Here is a 21,842-nt window from a genome sequence, read left to right as displayed (position 1 = left end):
GCTTTCGTGGGTAAAAAATCCACTTCTTCTGATGCACGAAGAAGAGGGTTGCAGCTGAAGAAGTGGGTTTTTTACCCACAAAAGCTTGTGCCCAAACAAATCTGCTAGTTTTTAAGGTGCCACTGGCCTCCTTGGTGTTTTTGTAGTCACTGTGTTGATCATCATGGAATTACTGTAGCTATTTGTCCTGTTTCAGTTGAACCTAATGTGAAAAAAATGGGTTAGCAGTTATTTTGTCCCCTGAAAAAGAAAAACAGGCAGCTGTCCAAGGAGGTAATGAGTGCCATTGTGGAAGTTCTACTGGCCATAGAGAGCTAGTAAAATTTGGGGATACGCTCATATGGACTTTACACCCAGCTAAATAGGTCACAATTCAATACTAATCTTAATGAGGAATTGTCAATATTTCTTTGTGAAGAGTGGTGAGCTCAATGAAATTACTGACGGCGATTCAGGCACTGATTGCAGAAAGGATGAGAGACAGTGTGTACAGCCCTCACTAGCAGACTTACGAACTGTGTTCTCACAGGTAATGTTATAGTTGCTAACTTTTGATATTTCTGTTTCATGGACAAAAAAAGGCTTGTTTGTGGATGACTTTTCATGTTTCATTAAAGACAAATCAAATGGGAACACACAAATGCTGTACCAAAAGGACTCAGCTTTATTCAGCCAAATGCAAAAAGAAATCTACTTCTCTCATACGCATTGATGCTTAAGGGAGAAGGCACCAAGTGAGTCTCCCCATAACTCAGTCAAATGACAGGGAAAAAGTGACACGGCGCATTGCAATGGCAGCACCTGGCCACCTTTTGCTAGTCAGAAGAGAGTCCTCCTGATGCCACACTCAGAAGTTTGAAAATATTTAGCATTCCTATTCTCATCAGAGTGCTGGAGTAACGAATGATGCACCATTCTGTAAACACAGTGGCTGAGCCTGTCACTAGAAAAAAAAAAAGTTACCCAAGCATCCTTCGAATTCACCACAATATTGTCTGACACTTTTGGGATCCTGAACTTCTCCATGGCAGAGTCTTTTTTTCTTTGTCAATTATTGCGCTGAAATATTTAGGTCATCTAGTAAATGGTTAGCTCAAGTCTCTCCCTAAAGTTCAATTTTTGTTAACAGGATTGTCATAAATATAAAGGGAAGGTTAACAACCTTCCTGTATCTAGTACTATAAAATCCCTCCCGGTCAGAGGCACAATATCCTTTTACCTATAAAGCGTTAAGAAGCTCAGGTTACCTGGCTGGCACCTGACCAAAAGGACCAATAAGGGGACAAGATACTTTCAAATCTTGGGGGGCGGGGGAGGGAAGCTTTTGGTCTGTCTGTTCTGTGTGCTTGCCGGACACAGATCAAGGAAGCAAGCAATCCAACTCCATTAGAATTAGTAAGTACTAGCAAGGGAATGCATTCGCTTATTTTTGTTTTGGCTTGTGATTTTCTTTGTGCTGGGAGGAAGGTGTATTCCTGGTTTTCTTTTTGTAACTTTAAAGTTTGGCACAGAGGGAAATCCTCTGTGTTTTTTAATCTGATTGCCCTGTAAGATTATCTTCCATTCTAATTTTACAGAGGTACTTCTATCCTTTTTTATTTTTATAATAAAGTTCTGTTTCTTTTAGAATCTGATTGGGTTTTTTCTTTAGTGTCCTAAAAAAACCCAAGGTTGGTCTGTGCTCATCTTGTTTATTCTCAAGCCTCCCCAGGAAAGGGGGTGTGGCGCCTTGGCGGATATTAGGGAGGAGTAGGAACTCCAAGTGGTCCTTTTCCTGAGTTTGTCTAAATCACTTGGAGGCGGCAGCATTACCTAATCCAAGGTACAAGGGAGAATTTGTGCCTTGGGGAGTTTTTAGCCTAAGCCGGTAGAAATAAGCTTAGGGGGTCTCTCATGAGGGCCCTACATCTGTACCCTAGAGTTCAGAGTGGGGAGGGACCCTGACAAGGATGCAGATCAAGTTAGGATGCAGATCAATAGTCAGGCTCTGAAAGCTTTAAGACTGACTTGCAGTCATCACAGAATGTGGGGGTATGTGTATTCTTACTTTGGCACTGATGAAGAATGATCCTCAAAAGATTCAGTTTCACCCAATTGTTCAGATCTTTAAACAGATCTGGCCCATAGAGATTTTGATGAGAAACTGGGCTGAAAGTCTGATAGCAATAGCATTTCTTCTATGAAGGCTGTTACCATAGTTTCTGCTTCTAGCTGGGCCACAAGTATTGCATACCACTAGAGTGCCCATTTTTGAGGGATTTCGGTAATTATATTTCTGATGTTACTCAGAAGCAGAAAGGCTAGTGAAAGTGAAAAGTAATAAAAATATTCTGAACTTTTTCAGTTCTGAGGTTTAAACTTAGCTCAAGTTTTGGGCAAAGGGTCACTTGCCACCAGACTACTTTCCCCAATACTATTCTTGGACTCAAACAGTGATGGGCAGCATAGTGTGCAATACCTATGACTGCAGAGACCTGGAATTGCATGTGCTTATCTGACGCTATGGTACAGCTTCTATGCTCTCCAAAAGGTTTAGGGTAAGATTGAAAGAATGTTTCATAGCTGGCTAAACATCCCCTTCCATGTGATCTTAGGGAGATCTACAAATGGAAGGCTCCATTCACATGCATGATGTGTCCCAGTGTTTTTAAGTGCTAATATTTACATTGGGTCTGTACATTAGAGGTCTAGTCACAGCACCACTCTGTTGAGATTCCCTCTGAGACTGCTTTTCCACTCAGCTTCTCTAGAACTCATTGTGACTCCAGACTGTAACTGAGATCTTTATTTGGCATACAGCAACACTACAATGAGTTAATTAGACTCGTGGGATGGGTGGGTGTAAGGTACAATCACAGCTCCAAAGTAATACAGACACCCTCTACCTTTGTATGCATTGCACATTGTTGCAATTATATACAATGCATTACATTTTTCGATTTGCTTGGTTACTTTGCAGGAACCAATCCCTGTGCAGGATGATCTGTCCGCACACTGTCCATGTTCGACCTACTCTTTACCTCATCTGTCTTCCTAGTTTCTTCACAAAAATAGGAAGCTACTACAGGTAGTATTCACTTCAGCTATGGTATCTCTTTTCTGCCTAAGCCACATCAACAACTACTAGAGCTGGGCTCTTTGAATGAGCGTCCCTTATAGGCCATCCCAGACCATGCCCCTTTTTTAGGGAATTATTTTCTCATTTATATACCATATATGTGATTTCTCTATGTAAACACAAAAATCATACAGAACACATGAAAATACTTAAATGAAATGTTTATCCAGATGAAATAGCTAAAACTTCAAAAATATCCAAATTCAGAGAAGTTTAGGAGCTGAAAACAGAAACTTGTATTTACTATTTTACTAGAAATGATGATCCCGTTTAAACACAATCAATAATATAAAACTTACCCTAGGCAGTTTATCTGCTGATACATAAAAAATATAATATTTTCCCATTTTAACTTAGCCACATTCATTTTTGTTCTATTTTCTAACACTATAAATTGAAGAATTACCATTGTCTGGATACAAAAGAATGTCTCCTAAGAGACAGTTACATTTTCTGAAGTTTTATCTCTTTAATCCCTATCAGAATTTTTTTTGTAAATGCACATCCTGAAATCCTGACTAGTAAGTGAGAGATCTGTTATGCTTGACATTTGAGATACATGTTTTGCCTTTTGTTTTGGGGCCTGCTTTAAAGGGCAGTGAGCATCAAACCTAATCTGACTTCTAATGACTCTAGTAAACATGTCTGAATGAATAAATGCCAACACATTTAAAATACAGTGTTAAATGTACTTGTTTCTGTACAGAATGAAAGACAAAACTACAGCACTAGTCAGACATTGCAATTTATAGACAAAGGTGACATTTTATATTTATTTAAATAGTCTTGTCTTGACAATCTACTTGTCTTTATAAGGCCATTTTTCTCTCCAAATGTTATCTTTGTTCACTGCTGTATAGTATGCAGTGCAGACATTTGGAACAAAATCAGTATCTTTCACGTTCAAGAAAATAAATGTTAAGGAACGGCTCATTTTAATTTACTTCACATATCTGTTACAGGTGCAGTGAAATTTAACAGGCATATGCCAGAGGAATATTATACTTGATCACATAAGTTGCTAAGGAAACTCACTGAATACACATTTTAAAATTTTCCCTGAAGGGAAAAAGGGAACAAGGAGGGAGTTAGACAATCTGGGTGAATCCTTTGAAGTGGAAGCAGAGTCCCAGGCTCATCTGGTGAGTGGATCGAAGACTTGCTTAAGGATTGAGTTGTCACTCCCACGGTGTAAATAGCAAGTCCATATGTGCCTTTAGACAGTTGATCCAGGTTGCCAAGGAATAATATCTCCAGTTTTTAAAGCAGCAGTTGGAGGAAAACAAAATCTATTCAATTATTTTTGAACAGGACAAGATATTATGGGTGGGGCTGGCATCACCTGTCCAGACAAAGCATGACAACCTCATGGTTACTCCATTTGTTCAAGCAGCAGAGTGCTGTCATGGATCTGAAAGTTTCCAACCTTGCTGATGAATCTTGTGGGGGCCAATAGGATCTCTGTGACTCAAAGCACCCTACACACTATTCTAATATTTTTGTACAAAATATACCTTGTGAGGTATCATTTGAAAACTAATAACTTGCTAGTCAATAATACCATGGTGAAAAGTATGTACTGTTAATCTAAACCAACAGTGCTGTGTTTGTGCGAAAGCAAGTGTCAGCTCCAGTTAATGTGGTAAGCTGTGGGGTTGTGTCTCCTTAAAGGAGTAAATGGATCTTATTGTTCTGAGTTGAAACAGGACTGGACATTGCAGAGCACATGGTCTGGGGAAGTTCAGGACTGGGGACATGTTGGAGGCACCTGGTTTCATTAACCAAGTCTAGTCAAGACAAAAAAAAGTGTGTCCGTGATAATTGTTAGCAAGATAGTTGGATTCAACCACCTTGCATCCGAGCCGTACAGCACACAGAACATGAAGTGCATGCTGGCTGTATGCTCCAGCAGAGAGCCACAAGTAGCAGAAGCATTTTGGGGCACTCAGGATTATAATACAAGTGGTGACACAACCTCTTACTGGTCCAAATTTCACCCCAGAATGTGACAGCCACATGATAGAATTTGTCTTTTCAGTTTGCTTTTTTTAAAAACCTATGAAATTACACATAAATCCTATTAAAACAATGTCATAAAAAGGTAGTAAAGTCAAGCACTTACAAGTTAGGAAAATGCCTGAGTTAAGGTTGCCTGAGCAACCTTAATTCAGCCCCTTGTACCATCATGAATGCAGTCTTTCATGTTATTTTCCCTCCCTCCGCCAGGTCCCTACCATATTTAGGATATGTCTATACTTCATACACACTTGGGGCAGCTAGCCCCTCCCTCCACTCTTGCCACTGTGACTACACTTCTATTTTTAGTAAGCTCTCTCAATCAGAGCTCCTTGAACTGGAAACATATATCTTTAGTGCACAGCTTGGACAGCACTCACTCAATGACCAGCTATTCAATATTTTGTTTTCTCCTCATTCAGTGTGACACCCACTAATTCTATCTTCAGAGCAGGATTTAAATGATGTCCTCGTGGGCTTTTCTATGGTACTCATTACTATAGTTCCCCTGTGAGGTGAGAGACTGTTATTCTCATGTTACAAATGGGGAGCTGAGGCACAGAGTATCCGCTAATTCTGCGTGCCTGAGATACCTGGGACCTGATTTTTTTTCTGTGTACAAAGAGCTATATAATGCTAAGCACAGCTCCCATGGATTTCAACTGCCGTGGTGAGTTATTAACACTTCTGCAAATCTGGACCCAGGGTTTCAAGTTGAACATCTTGAAAATTCAGAACACAACCCAAATTAATGGTAAGTGATTTGTCCAGCACTTCACAGGATCTCTGGGGCACAGGTAGAGAGGAGTCAGTTCTCCAGTGTTTTAACCATGTGTGACAGAGTAGGGAGTGGGGAGGATTGACCTGGGGATGTTGCAGGGAGTTTTACTGGTACTGTCTGCATTGGTGATGGAATATCAGGGTGTGACTTCACTTGAGGGAGGATACCTGAGCATGTAACCTGAGCCCAGGAGGGGGTTGGGGCCAGGTGACACCTTTTGCCCAGGAACCTGGACAAAGGCTGGAGGAGGAGCTGGGGGGGGGGTGGGAGTGTGGCTGGAGGGGGTTTCAGTTTGGAGCTGGCTAGCGAAACAGGGAGAGACCCAGGGCAGGGATCTAGGCTCCCTGCTCCCCAAGATGGACCAGACTGAGGGGGGCCTGTTGTGTGTACCTGCAAGCTCTGTTTTGGACTGTGTTCCTGTCATCTAATAAACCTTCTGTTTTACTGGCTGGCTGCAAGTTACGGTGAATCTCAGGAGGTGGGGGGTACAGAGCCTTGACCCCCCCCACACTCTGTGACACCATGAGACGCTGCTTTCTCTTCCTGCAGTCCCCTGACTTATTCACTACTTATCTTCCAGCAACAAATGAGGCCGGGATCCTACAGACAATATCCTCCTTCACTACAGAGCCTTAATTCATCCCCAGAGCAGGTTCACATTGTGCATTGAATGAGGCAGGGGGCCTGGAGAAAAAATAAAATAAAAAAGTTTATCATGTAATTATAGATTGTATCATAATGTGTACTCACAAGGAGGCTGAATTTAGCATGCACAGGCCACAGGAAATAGAGCCATGTACCCTGTATTATCTTTACCACATTGTGTAAAGTGCTAGAAAGCTCAGCAATGCAATCTTTATTCAGGCCAAAAACTCGCATGAAAGTTAAATCAGCATTTTGTGTAATTAAGAACTTCAGGAATGGGCCCCATCATGAAGGAATGTAGGCATTAAGAAACCAGATCTAAAGTCCATTGAAGGCAAGACTCCCACTAACTTCAGTGAACTTTGAAAAAAGCCATATATCTGCAGAGAGCTGTGAAATGGAGTTTAACAATGGAAGAGTATGAAACAGTTGTATTATAGTTTTCTCAGAGAGGGCATTAATCTTGTCTGTTTCCTCCCCCTCTTTAGCAGGCTTATACTTAGGCCAACCGCCTGCGCTTTCTCAGGGTGCTATCATGCATTTTATAGCCGCCTGACAGGTAGGGCATAAGATCAACATCTTGTGACCTATTCTCCTGTGCTAGGACAAGAACATCTTGTCCTCAGTGTCCTGTCTCTGATTGCCCACTGAATGAGAGGACTAAGGTTATTATACAGGTTGTTACCATTTAAGACACCAGGCTGGCTACTACAGCATTAATGAAACCATACCACCAGTGAAGAGGAAATCATAAAAGAATCTAGAGTGACCCCACACAGCACAATTTATTGGATAACAACTAGAATTGGCAAAAGCTATTTTACAAGAAACTTTTTAGTTCATTTTAAACAAAGCTTTGCTGCAAGGACATTTCCAGCTATTTCAGTCAGACACAGGAATAAAATAAAAGGGACAATGGAGAACTTTAGGTCAGGAGGGTAATAGAGGGCTAGATTGTGGTATTCAGCTACTGCCCCGAGTAAGGGGCTCAGAAAACTCACAATAATTCCTAGAGCACCGATCTTGCCTAGGAGATGAAGGGGGAAAAATTTACTACAGCTAACTAGAAATTTGATTAAATGTTTTCATTAGAAAATGCTCATTTCATCCAAAAATATTTTACTTACCTTGCAACTGTGATTCCTGGATGTGTTGTTTACACAGATACCATTCTAGGTTCTCCATAAATCTTTTTGAATAGCAACATCCATTGTTGTTGTGCCAGCACCCTAATGTGCCCTCATAACCACTGTAGCAGAGGGTGGGGCAGGGTGGCCTCAACCACCACTTAGTTCCTTTGGCAATAAGAATCCCAAGTGGATAAGACTCCAAATTGGTATACAGGTTATGCAATCTGCATAGATAGCACATCTCAAAGAACCTCAGTTGCTGTAGGGTAAGCAAACATGCTTTCTTTGTGTGATTGTCCACACAGATTCCACGCTAAATGACTGACACACAGTTCTCAAACATGGAGGTGGGAGTAGGAGTTCTAATTAAAGAGAGACTGCAGGACATCCCTATCACAGCTGGCACCTAATCTGGAAGGTAAGTAAGTATGAACAGAACTCAGGCTATACCTAAATCTGAAATATGTAGGTATCTTACCCAAGAAAACAGAGAGGCTGCCTGAGGCCTAGTGCAGTGGACTCTAATGTGACCCTTTCACAACCAGAACGTGAGCAGTCTAAACTAGCAGACAGAGTGGGAGTCTGGAGTCAGGCCAGGTCTGGCTGGCAGAACTTGAGAGCCCAAGATAGGCCAGAGGGCAACTGGGAGTCAAGTGTCATGAGGGAGGCCAGGTCAGGATACTAAGAAGTCAAAATCAGGTAGCACAGGGAAGGCCAGTTGCACGGATGATTTCCTGGACCCCTGTTTGGTTTACATAGAAGTAAAGAATCAATCAGATCCCAGGACTGGAGTCCTCTCCTGAAGTTGAACTTTGAGCTCTGGTGACTGTTACCAGGTTACTGGGTGGCAGGTTGAAACATATTGGCTCCTAAGAGCCTTCTGGACCAGGGTTTGGAGACCTGTGGGGCACCTGCTGAAAAGTGTTGGACTGGAATTTTGGGGTGCTTCCTATGGAACACTTGTACATTTTTCCAATGGCTCCCAGGTGCACTCATCAGAACCATATCCCTCCCAGCTGATAAACAGGGGAGATCGTGGTACTTCGTTCAGAGTCCAGGACCTTGTAAAGCACAACCCTGTACCTGAGCTGGAGGAAGCGATGGCTGGGTCATAAGAACATAAGAATGGCCACACTGGGTCAGACCAAAGGTCCATCCAGCCCAGTATCCTGTCTACTGACAGTGGCCAATGCCAGGTGCCCCAGAGGGAGTGAACCGAACAGGTAATGATCTAGTAATCTCTCTCCTTCCAACCAGTTCCACCCTCTGACAAACAGGGGCGAGGGACACCATTCCTTACCCATCCTGGCTAATAGCCATTAATGGACTTAATCTCCATGAATTTATCCAGTTCTCTTTTAAACCTTGTTATAGTCCTAGCCTTCACAACCTCCTCAGGCAAGGAGTTCCACAGGTTGACTGTGTGCTGAGTGAAGAACAACTTCCTTTTATTTGTTTTAAACCTGCTATCCATTAATTTCATTTGGTGGCCCCTAGTTCTTATATTATTGGAAAAGTAAATAACTTTTCCTTATTCACTTTCTCCACACCACTCATGATTGTATATACCTCTATCATATCCCCCCTTAGTCTCCTCTTTTCCAAGCTGAAGAGTCCTAGCCTCTTTAATCTCTCCTCATATGGGACCTGTTCCAAACCCCTAATCCAGTGGCTCCCAAATTTTAACAACCTGTGAACCCTTTCACTAAAATGTCAAGTCTTGCGAACCCCCTCCTAAAAATGAATATTTCCAGGGATTTTCTCCTTTACCTGAATATAAATTATAAAAGCAGTGATCTTGGAAATATAAAATTTGTTTTTATGACATGCTTATTACACACTATTTATTATTAATTATTTATCACTACAATATTTTTATTACATTATGAAAACGGCAACACTCTTCCAAGATCTCACTTTCATATCACTTTGAATAAGCCTGTTACAAGACAAGGCTCCTATGTGAAACAGCATCAAGGTATTTAAGAAGCCAACTCAAACAAACAGTTCCTCCTACACAAGCATTCAGGTCTTGTTTGCCTAGACTGCTCAACGCACGTTACAACAAAACTTAAACATGTTCTTCATAATAATTTTAAAAACAATACTAGCTGCCAATTTAATTTTAAAAACATCAAAAAATATCCACCTCCTTTTCCATTTCTTATGAGTCTTGAAGTTTAAATCTCCTCAGGTTCCTCCTCCTGTGCTTGCTTTGATCGGTTTAGCTCTTGGAAGTCTGCTGCTGGCCCCGTGCTGCCTGGGGTCCTTATGAACAGCTCTGTCCACCATTAGGGAATTCACACACACACACCCCCGAAAACACCCTGTAACATTTTGTGAACCCCAGTTTGGAAACCACTACCCTAATCATTTTAGGTTTCAGAGTAGCAGCCATGTTAGTCTGTATCCACAAAAAGAAAAGGAGGACTTGTGGCACCTTAGAGACGAACAAATTTATTTGAGCATAAGCTTTCGTGAGCTACAGCTCACTTCATCTGATTTTAGTTGCCCTTTTCTGAACCTTTTCTAATGCCAGTATATCTTTTTTGAGATGAGGGGACCACATCTGTATGCAGTATTCAAGATGTGGGTGTACCATGGATTTATATAAGGGCAATAAGATATTCTCCGTCTTATTCTCTATCCCTTTTTTAATGATTCCTAACATCCTGTTTGCTTTTTTGACTGCCGCTGTACACTGTGTGGACGTCTTCAGAGAACTATCCACAATGACTCCAAGATCTTTCTCCTGATTAGTTGTAGCTAAATTAGCCCCCATCATATTGTATGTATAGTTGGGGTTGTTTTTTTCCCCAATGTGCATTACTTTACATTTATCCACATGAAATTTCATTTGCCATTGTGTTGCCCAATCACTTAGTTTTGTGAGATCTTTCTGAAGTTCTTCACAGTCTGCTTTGGTCTTAACTATCTTGAGCAGTTTAGTATCATCTGCAAACTTTGCCACCTCACTCTTTACCCCTTTCTCCAGATCATTTATGAATTAAGTTGAATAGGATTGGTCCTAGGACTGACCCTTGGGGAACACCACTAGTTACCCCTCTCCGTTCTGAAAATTTACCATTTATTCCTACACTTTGTTCCCTGTCTTTTAACCAGTTCTCAATCCATGAAATGATGTTCCCTCTTTTCCCATGCAGGACCCATGGGATAGGGATTTTCATGTCAGGTTTCAGAAGTGATGCCTGAAACATTGGTCAATCTTCAGAGATTAGAGTAGTGGCAGTTCAAAGGGACTGGGTTGATCTGTTGCTGGATCCTAGGAACTGAAAATCCAGTGTATCAGTGGGTCTGCATATGGAGGTGCAGAGCCATACTTTTCCCCACTGAATAGGTGAGACCTTGCTGTTGATGCTGATCCACGTACTGTTTGTGGTCTGTTCTCACCTTTTCAAAGTGTTTCACCAGACCCAGGAAAAAGGTGAGGAATCTGCCACACTAGGTGTCAGGCAGCCAGCTTCAGAGAGAACATGGTAGTTGTGGGTGGAAGCTATATCTGTTTTTTTTTTTAAAGGGGGTGGGGTTTTGACCCATGGATGTATGGTCTGCATTCTTATACGCAAACTCCCCGTAAGGGAGAAACAAGGACCAATCATCCTGGTGATGATTGACACACCATTGTAGATACTGCTTGAGGATCTGGTTCATAGAATATCATGGTTGGAAGGGACCTCAGGAGGTCATCCAGTCCAACCACCTCTCAAAGCAGGACCAATCCCTGATTTTTGCCCAGATCCCTAAATGGCCCCCTCAAGGATTGAACTCATAACCCTGGGTTTAGCAGGCCAATGCTCAAACCACTGAGTTATCCCCTCCTCCCGTCCCCCCAGATTGGTCATGTCCATTTGGCTGTTGGCCTGGGGATGATAAGTGGAGGAAAGGCATGTGCAGAGCCCCATGCCAGAACTGGGCCAAAATTTGGGACCCCTGATCAGAGGTAATGCACTCCAGAAGGCTATGGAGATGGACTTCATGGCTAATCCATAGCTGGGACATTTCCCCAGTGAGGGCAGAGGAGACCTGTACAGGGAATGAAGTGGTTCAATACAGTCAAAATTGTTGTAAATTTGTTAGACTCTGGTAATTCTACAATGAAGTCTGTGGTGATGGCTGTCCAGGGATGAGATAGGGTGCCCAAGGCCTGGAGGAGACCACAGGTTTTGTGGTGTGGCATCTTGAGAAAAATTAGGAGAAAATACTTTCCACCAGAACTGCCAGTGGTTTAATGTTTTCATGCTATGCAGGCACTCCAGTTTGTAATCAATGAATACCTGGAACGGGTGGTGAGCTACTAGTTGTGTTTTAATTTGTATTCTGAAGTGTCAACTGCTTTGTTGTTTCCTATAGTTTGTTGGTGTTACTTGCCAAATAAGGGAACTTACTCCTTTCAACTATTGCAATACAATTGCAGTATCCATTTCTATAATCAGAATATAATTTTTTAGTAGCATTTACCTTTCTTCTGTGAGAATGGAGCCCAAATGCAGTCTGAAATCCTAACAAAATATTCCTAGTTTAAAAAAATTCCACTTTAAAAGTCAAAAATAAGTAGCTTTCATCCTTCTGAACCAGCTACTGTGTATCATTTGATACAATATTTAATACAAAGATCAATCTCCAGCACTTATCTGAGTTAGGAGAGAATGGCTGACTATAAAAAAAAAAGAAGTAATTTTCAAAATGCAACTGTTGGCAGAAGTCAGGATGAGAAAGTTGTCAGACAGTATTCAACTAATACGTGTATTACTTTGCTAAGTCCACTAATGATAGTTATGAGACTCTTAATACACCATATTGGTGCACATACAGGGGAATGGAAGTGTTTAAATCAGATCAAGACTAGACCTTTTTGAGGAATGAAAACATCCTGACAATCTAGAAAGAATATATCACACACACAAAACAGGTATGGTCAAACAGATCACATTAACTGAGTTTTAAACATCCTCTTTCTACACAAGCAGTGCAGTTAATAGGGATATACACTGTATAAAATTGTCCACAGTTATTATAGTCTCACCAAACACTTCTGTAAATAGCTTAATGCATGTTAAGTCTAGGTTTATTGCAGGCTGCAAGGACCCAGATCTTCAGCACGTTAATTGGCAGTTATGTTTTGGAGGTACACTGATTTACCCAAGCTCAAATCTATCTGTTTATTTTTAGATAAAGCGAATGTTGGCAGATATAACTGCTTAGGGGAAAAGAGACTGAAATTATACAATACTAAAAGTGTGCACCAGCAGGGTCTACACACACCAATTAATACACAACACATTAGGTACACTAAAGGCATGTGATTTCTAAGGTGCACTATTACCCCACCATGTAGACAAATCCTTAGTCTTTAATCACTATTATATTGTAAAAAGTCCTGTATTACAAGTATTAATTTTTCTAGTTATCTAAATCTTGTTCAATGTTTTTCTCTAACATAGAATTTTGAACTTTGACAAAATGTTAGTTAAACCAATTCACAAAGTCAAATGGACATAATGTTTTGATGTGTTAAATATAAAGATTTCCTTAACCCCTTACTTTTTATTTGTTCTAACTGGATAAAAGTTTACTAGAAACATTCATTATTGTGCCAATGCTGTAAAGGTTTACCAAAAAAAACAAACCCTGACTAGAGACACAGTGCTGTGCATTCAGAAGTGAGCAATGGAATGTTATTAAAATTACTGGAAATGTGTTACTCTCCACTCAAGAGGAGTTGTCAAGTCCTTAAAAATACACAATTTTGGGCTTTAACAAAAGTTTTGCACTGACATTAAAAAAATTGCAATCTGCAAAGCCAATCTGGCGAAAGGGAATGAAACACATACTTTCTGATATCTTAGCCCTTGCTGCCACCTGCAGCTCCCATAAAAAACAGTGTTTTCTCATTTAAGAGTTTCCATTTCAGAGCCCTAGACACCGTAAATTGAGAAACCGTTTCAAACACACTAACTATAAACCCTCCATTACAAAACTGTGGTAACAACTTAAATAAAGCTATTGCCACGATTGTCAGTTCCAATGTAAGTGTTGTACCTCATTTAATATCCACATTACACAGGAGAATACAAGGAGCCAGACTCTGCTCTCATTTACCTCACTGTATATCAGGAGTAATACTATTGCAGGCAATGGTGATAAAATGGTATAATACCAGTGTGAGAGCAGAGTCAAAACCTGTATCTTTTTGTTAAAGCCAAGGTTACCAACTGTCTTACCGGGAGTATCACAATATTTAGTGTTTTTCTAAAAGCCCCAGTCCATGGAATCACATGATTAAAAGAGAATCTCAGCTTTCACTTTTAAGTAGTCTTTGGTTACAAGGAAAAGCTTGAAAATCTATGAATGCTACACTCTAGGCTCAAAAACTAGAAGGCAAACAAAGAGAACCCAAAATGTATCATTTTTAAGATCTCATGATTTTTAAGCCAATATTATGACCTGAGTCTTGAACAGTTGTGGTCAGTAATACATCTCATACTTATCCACATAGGTTGTTGTTGACTGTATATTTTTACAAAGCAGGCTATAAAGGATAATGTACACTATATATAGTGCATTTGATCTGGATCTTCAGCTAACTGGCCTCTCTGAGTAAGCAGTCTGTGGGGCGTGCCCATTTGTCTTCTCCTCAATACTCTGGCCCTTTATATTAATTTTCTGGAGGGAACTTGCCCAGGGTCATTCCACATCTGGACAGTTATCAAAATACACCTAGATTCTACTTTGCATCACAGCAAGCCTAACAGCCCCTTGCTTTGTTCAGCCGCAGGACTAGAACCTGGCACCAGACCGATGCAGGCTCCATTGTGGCTGGGCGGCTCCTGGGTTCAGCTGCTCCCTGAATTACCCCTGTCACTGAATATTAAGCCTGATTTGGGGAGCAGAGAAGATATGCTAGTCTGAATAACTATGGTTATGGCTACTCTAATCGGGATTTACCAGGTTGGTCCTCCAGGACTCCAACCATAGAGACCCATCCAGGAGGGCTCTACCCAAAAAGATGTAGTCCAGAACATCGTTTCCTCACCTAGCAGGTTGCAACTCCAGAGGGTCCCAGAAAGTAATGGGGGGGAGCTGGATAGAACAGAAAATATTATTACTATTTAAATCAAAGGAAGTCTGACTTCTCTATACCCCACACACTCTTATCCTTCAAGGCCATATGTTCTCCGTCAACCTTTCAAAACACCCTCACAAATAAATTGTATAGACTTATCATGGGTACAGTTTTTACTCTTATTTTTATAGCAAGTATAAACAGGTCACAAAAGTGTTTTGACTTTGAATAAGAGATTGACAACCTGAGAAGGCTGAAAAACACTGGCCTTTCAAGCACATCATCTCACAGTTAGTTATAGCTTGGAGCTATGGCTAGAGCACCATCTCTCACCCATGCCTAGGAGCAATAACCAGGGGAAAGCAGATAGAGCTCATCCCACAAACCAGGGTGCAACCAGAGCTAGACACCCAGCAAGGGACCAGTCTCCCTGCCAGACCACCCCTCACAGACCAAAGAAAGGAGCAACTGGCACTAGAGGCTAGCAACACCACCCCAGCCTTCCACCCACTCAAAGGTTGGAGCAACCACTGTCAGAGACAAGGATGTGGGTAGTAATACCTACTGGCTACTGCAGGAGTCAGGAATCAGTGCCAGAGCCAAAGGTCAAAGCCAAGGATCAGGAATCAGAGCCCAGGGCCAGGATCAGAGCCAAAGTCAGAAGTCAGGAATTGGAGCTGAACATCAGAATCCAGGTTACCTGGAGCAAAGCAAGGGTAAGCCAAGGTAGGCGCAGGGCTGAGAACAAGCAGACACAAGGGCTACCACAGCCATAGGCAAATGTTTAGAGTAGCTACTACATTGCTGCTTCTGGGCTTAAAACCTGATCTGCTGACACTTCTAACCAATCAGGCAGTATAGCCTGTCAGGCAACCTACTACAGACCAGCTGCGCTTGTTAAATTGCCCAGAGATTGGCTCTGCTGCAGAGCCTGCTTCCAGACTGACTCTATTGCAAGCCCTGATTCCTGACACCCATCAAAGTTTTCTGAAGAACAAAGGCAGGGAGATAGCCCAAAAAGCCTGCCAGAAGCATAGCAAATCTTATGTTCCTGAAGCTCATGCCACACTGTAGCCTTGGCAGGCTTAAGTTCCAGCAATCAGAATATTTGCTGTTGCTTCTGTAAATAAGGCAGTACATATTCAGATTTGCAAATTAGCATTTTGAGTAATTTGCATAAAATCTCCACATTTTTATGCCTTCAGCTTTGACAGGCATTCCTGGGACCTTCATGCTACAGCACAGATCATTACCACTTTATAGAGCATGAATAATATCAGGAAAAGGTTATCTGGTAAGAACTTATGTGTCCATGTAATCCATTCATTGCTTTACGGACAAGCAGTGAGTTCAGCATCCAAATCCATATAATATTCCTGTATGCTACAATTTCCATTTTGATTGCTGACACATGTGAAAAACTATATGTTACCACACACCTCTTCTGTGATTACATACATGCAGCTGCTGAAAAGCTCACGTTATTCCAGCTAAAGTCAGCATCAATGCAATCTCAAAATGTTTCATTCTGATCCACTCTCTGTGATATATATTACAGTTTAGTGTTTTGTTTTGTGTTTTTTAAAGATTCCACTAACTTTCCCTCAGACCTCTTTCAACACAGATCTCCAGATCTTCTTTTTTATTTTTTTGCAACAGAGCAGCATAGAATCTGAGCCCATGAAGAGAAGATGCTGTCAGGTTTTCAAACACATAAGTAACATGACATTTCAGAAATATGCAGTGCATATTTATTTATATTAATATGTCATTAATATTCTGGCATTTGGAATCATATTTAATAAAGCATTTTGGAATGGAGTTAATTCCTGTTTTCCCCAACTACTGTCTATTTTGTTTATTATAATCACCACCACTCTCCTACTTTTCTAAATCAGAAGGTAGACAAGCAACTTTATCAAGATTTGATGCTGTATCTCAAATCATTGTTATTCTGTGCTATATCTGAAATGCAAGCTAGTGTGACTGGAAGCATGTCACCATAGGCATTAGTCAGAAATTTTTTTTTCTCCATGTGAGTATTTTACAACCATGGCAGAAACAATGTTCTAATTTGCTCTTCAGGTATTATAATTTAGTTTATTATGGTAGAGTCCAAAGACTCCAGGGCTCCACTGTGCTAGACACTGTACAAACACAGTGAGAGACAGACAATGCCTGCCTCAAAAAGCTTACAGCACACCTCCCAGATGTTCTGGATTTCCCCCAAAACCTCCTGTTCCAGTTAAAGCAGGGCATTTCCCATGTTCAGGGACATCTGGGGGGCAGTTTGCCCCAGGCCTCCCATTTGAGAGGGCCCTTAGATCAAGTGGCATTGCCACCTGGCACACAGGGTCTCAGTGCCACTCTGGTTTGGTCTGGCCACCCCTCTATCTCCATTTACAGAGTGGTGGCCAGGTCAAACCTGAGTGGTACTGCTTCCTGCTTTAACGAGTTGAAATGCTGGGAGGTACGTTACAGTCTAAATAGATAAAACAGGTGGGGTAGATTGGCAGGGAAGGAACAGAAGCTTGCCCAAGGTCACAAAGCAAAGAAAGGAATAGAACCCAAGTCTCTTTTGTCCTAGTTCAGTGCCCAACCACTGGACCACTGTGCTTCTCTAATGCTTAGCCACTCATCTAGATGTTGCAATCAAATCAAGCTGCAAAAAGATTCTATGCTTGTTGCCATGTATTCGGAATAATTAGGGAAACAACATTCTTAAAATATAATGCCTTTATGGTAACACTACTGGCACTTGTTTTCTTAAGTCAGCCCTGTTTCCTCATTTCTAAAAACCTTCACTCCAGCAGTAGGGAAGCAGGAATCAGAGGGGTAACCGTGTTAGTCTGTATCCACAAAAACAACGAGGAGTCTGGTGGCACCTTAAAGACTCCTCGTTGTTTTTGTGGAAGCAGGAATGGTTCTCAATAATAAATACAGTGATTAATGTGTTGGCATTTATTATGTCTACACTGCAGTTAGAAGGGTGTTTCAAAGTGTGAGTAGACAGACTCACGCTAGCTCTGCTCAAACTAACACTCAAAATAGCAATGCAGCTTGTGGCAGCATGGGCAGTGGCTTGTACCCAGGCAGAGCTAGCATACGTCTCTCCATCCATGCCAGGAAGCATGCTCCCAGCTGCAGTGTAGACATACCCATACATAGGAGTTAGTTCTCCTCACACTCTGTAGCTTACCTAAGGGGCACTAGCTATCTTTAGATGCATGAAGCAACAACATAATGTACTGGGGTCGACTTGCTGTTGAAATGATAGATTTCATTATTCTAAGCAAAGGAAGGGGTGAGAGCTGCAGAACAAGGACAGTGGACTTCAAAAAAAAAGCAGACTTTAACAAACTCAGAGAACTGGTAAGTAAGGTCCCATGGGAAGCAAATCTAAAGGGAAACAAGAGTTCAAGGGAGCTGGCAGTTTCTCACAGAGACAATATTAAAGGAACAACAGCAAACTATCCTGATGCAAAAGAAATAGGAAGAACTGTAAGATGCTAATATGGCTGCATCAGGAGGTTTTTAATGACCTGAAAATCCCAAGGGAATCCTACAAAAAGTAGAAACATAGACAAATTGCTAAGGATAAGTACAAAAGAATGTTACAAGCAGGTAGGTACAAAATCAGAAAGGCTAAGGTACAAAATAGTTATACCTAGCAAGTGACATAAAAGGCAATAAGAAGAGGTTCTATAACTATGTTAGGAAGAAAAGAAAGATGAAGGAAAGTATAGGAATTTTAAAAATTACAAAAGAAGAAGTACGTGTAAGTCCTGAAAGGGTGGACTGCAATTAGAATTTTACAAATTACATTTGCAGCAACGTCTTGCATAATTCTGACAAGAAAGCAGATTTTCAAGTTAAGAGCACATAAAGTCTGGTGGTTTTTGGAAACTTAGTGCCATCCAGTGCATCAAGTTGAACACTACATGATGTATATAAAGATGCTAGTAGAAGGAAAATTAAAGAGACAAGGTGGGTGAGGTAATATCTTTGATTGGACCAACTTCTGCTGGTGAAAGAGAAAAGCTTTTGAGCTTACACAAAGCCCTTCTTCAAGTCTGGGAAATGTACTCAGAATACCACAGCTAAATACAAGGTAGCACAGATTTTTTAGCATAAGTAGTTACTAGTTACATATTTCAAGGGGCCATTCAAGATGAAGTGGCCTGTTAATGCCTCTCAAATCATAAGGGGTAAAGGAAGGGGAAGGGAAGGACAGCTGGGGAGGGCGGTTGTTAGAGGAAAAGTAATTTTTCTGGCAAGTATGGTGTACTTGCTAATGAATTCTGACTAGTAGAAAACTTATGGTTTTTATCAGGATACCACAGAGTAGGGAATTTTTAAAAAAAGTTTCTCTATTATGACAACACTGGCTAAAATACAAGAAGTCAGACACATTTCAGTAGGATTTTTTTAAATGTTTGTTTTAGAGGTGATATGATAAGATCCCTGATATGGTAGGGAGACAAATTGATGAATGATAAGATTATACAACAGAAAAGGAATAAGTCTTTCAGATAATTCATATAATTTCATCACCCATGTTTCTATGCCAGACATAGAATGTGAAAAAAAAAATCCATTTACCTCAAGAAATTTTTAAATAAAAATTAGCATAATGTTGAATCTGTGTCCAGCACAGGCTGACAAGAAATAATTGAGGTTTTTTTTCCTTCCTATTTGTAAGAGGCTGAGAATAAATGGAAAAAAATATCAGTGAGTTACTCAGAACTTCATTACTTTTTAAAAATAATTGCTAGAGCATTTTAGCTGCAAAGAAAAGGACAAAAATAAGGATGAAAGTAATTCTATGTGATTCATTATTTTGGGAATAAACTAGCAAAGCACATTTTCTCTACATATAAGAATGAATCCAAGTGCCATTTAAATCAATGGCAAAACGCCTCTTTGACTTCACTGGGAGCAAGATCAGGCCCACTATAAAATGACAAAAGAAAGTGTAGGGCCTGCTATTCCTCTTTCCCAGTTTCTTAAAGAATTTCCAGTTAGCTGGACATGTTGGGTATAATTGAAATTGGCTAATAGTTAAACTTGCATCAAGGCTTTGAGGGTTTTGCTATTCATTCATTTAAGAGGATTCTTCTGTTTTAGGTAATGTATTGTAATTTGGTAAATGGATAATACATTTTTAATAGATCTATTCTTACATAATATCAATTTTTCTTGCATTTTACTTTTTGTGTTCTTGAGGTTTATTCTTTTAACTCAGTGTTCATTTTCTATGTTTTCAATGTATTTCTGGATGGATTTTGGTTCGGTGCATGGAAAATATAATTTTAACTTTTTATTCCTTTTCCAGGAATCCAATCACTGTGACCTCTGTGTACTTGTTCCACTACTCAGTATGTACAATGAACCAGAAATCGTCTCCTCATCTTTCAGAAAAAAGCTTTTGTTGCTTATGAGATACAACAGTAGGCATTCAGTATAATCCTTTTCCAAATCTGATTTCCGTTTTACTTCTCCTGATGGGAAGAAAGAAAAAGGGAATCGTGTACTGTAATGAGAAGGATGAAGAACATGAATCAAGCTGTCTCACATGAAGGCATATACAAGTTATTATAACTGTGAATCACACAGTAGGTGAAGCTCTAAGCCAAGAATAGCAAGGAATGTGAAGTGAGAAGAGAACAGCGATTTCATATTGAAAGCAGCAAAACAAAAGTAAAAATCAAGCCTATCCAAACCATAGAGTTTCTGAAAGCCATGTTTCAAACTGTTTGACTTTTATTTACAAATCCCATAACATGATCCTTTCATGGTTTCATGTTATAGAATGTTTTATTGTCTAGCTGAAAGTATTAATCAAAATCACCAATATAATTTATTGTTGTAACCTGAAGTAGCAAGTCGATCATCAAACACTATTACAAAAATATTCTGTTCTCATTTCCAGAAATAAAGTCAATTAATTTGAATTCAGATTAATCAATTCAGATACTACAGTGATAGCAACCATGTAAATACCTGGATAGATAGATAGACAGACAGACATGTTTTGTCAGTCCATGTACTTCTTCGATACAAGCTTAATTGTGATCTCAGATATTCAGATATATTGCCACATTTTTGCACAAACACAATTTTACTCAGCACAAAACTTTGAAATTCTTGAGCAACAAGTTCATAATATATGAATCATGTCATTACCCCAGTCTACCACCATATTTTCAAATTGGAAAAACAAGTACACAGGCTGATAGGTTCTTTCATAGTAAATGTTTTACATTCACCATGGGAAACTGGTATTTTTCACTTAGCACATAAAAAATGCAAATTATGTCATGCCATACATAAATGAAAAAAAAACGGTCTCACCATAGTGGCACAACAATGTGCTGCACCTGTGAAAAAGGCTAATATAATTCTGGAGTGTATTAACAGGAATGTCATGTGTAAGACATAGGAGATCATTGTCGTGCTCTATTAGGCATTGATGAGGCCTCACAGCTGGAGTACTGTGTCCAATTCTGGGCACCCCAGTTTAGGAAAAATGTGGACAAATTAGAGAGAGTCCAAAGGAGAGCAACAAAAATGATAAAATGTTTAGAAAACCTGAGCTATGAAGAAAGATGAAAAAACTGGGCATCTTCAGTCTAGAGAAAAGAAGACTGAGGGGGGGACCTCATAACAGTCTTCAAATATGGCTGTTATAAAAAGGACAGTGGTCAATTGCTCTCCATGTCCACTCAATGTAAGACAAGCAATAACGAGCTTAATCTGCAGCAAGGGAGATTTTGGTTAGATATTAGGAAAAACTTTCCAACTATAAGGGTGGTTAAGCTTTGGAATAGGCTTTCAAGGGAGGTTGTGGAACCCCCATCAATGGAGGTTTTTAAGAACAGGTTAGACAAACATCTGGTTGATCTAGATTTACTTTGTCCTGCCTCAGTGCCGGGGGCTGGACTTGATGACTTCTTGAGGTCCCTCCCAGCCCTACATTTCTATGATTCTATGATACATACATACAAATAATATTTTTAGTTGGAAAACCACAATCAATTCATCAATCCATATTTCAGCTAAAGGAAC

At 40.3% G+C, this 21,842-nt stretch overlaps 2 long non-coding RNA genes across 3 annotated transcripts in view; one reads left to right on the top strand and one right to left on the bottom strand.

Moving 5' to 3' along the window:
- Positions 1-15,522, bottom strand: part of LOC125639312 (uncharacterized) — a 210,387-nt gene extending 194,865 nt beyond the window's left edge. Inside the window, exon 1 of the long non-coding RNA XR_007357456.2 lies at positions 15,340-15,522. This is a non-coding gene — a long non-coding RNA (uncharacterized LOC125639312). The remainder of the gene's footprint in view (positions 1-15,339) is intronic.
- LOC125639313 (uncharacterized) lies at positions 1,341-20,710 on the top strand. Of its 2 annotated transcripts, none has more exons than XR_007357457.2 (3): positions 1,341-1,395; positions 7,996-8,108; positions 20,110-20,710. It is a non-coding gene; the product is annotated as an uncharacterized LOC125639313 (long non-coding RNA). The 2 variants fall into 2 exon arrangements; XR_012669504.1 differs by lacking the exon at positions 1,341-1,395 and adding an exon at positions 2,979-3,067.
- Positions 20,711-21,842: the final 1,132 nt, after the last annotated feature.

The sequence above is a fragment of the Caretta caretta genome, chromosome 7 (genome assembly GCF_965140235.1).
Source record: "Caretta caretta isolate rCarCar2 chromosome 7, rCarCar1.hap1, whole genome shotgun sequence".
NCBI lineage: Eukaryota > Metazoa > Chordata > Testudines > Cheloniidae > Caretta > Caretta caretta.
The sequence above is the reverse complement of the archived record's forward strand: the minus strand, read 5'-3'. Positions and strand labels throughout refer to the sequence as shown.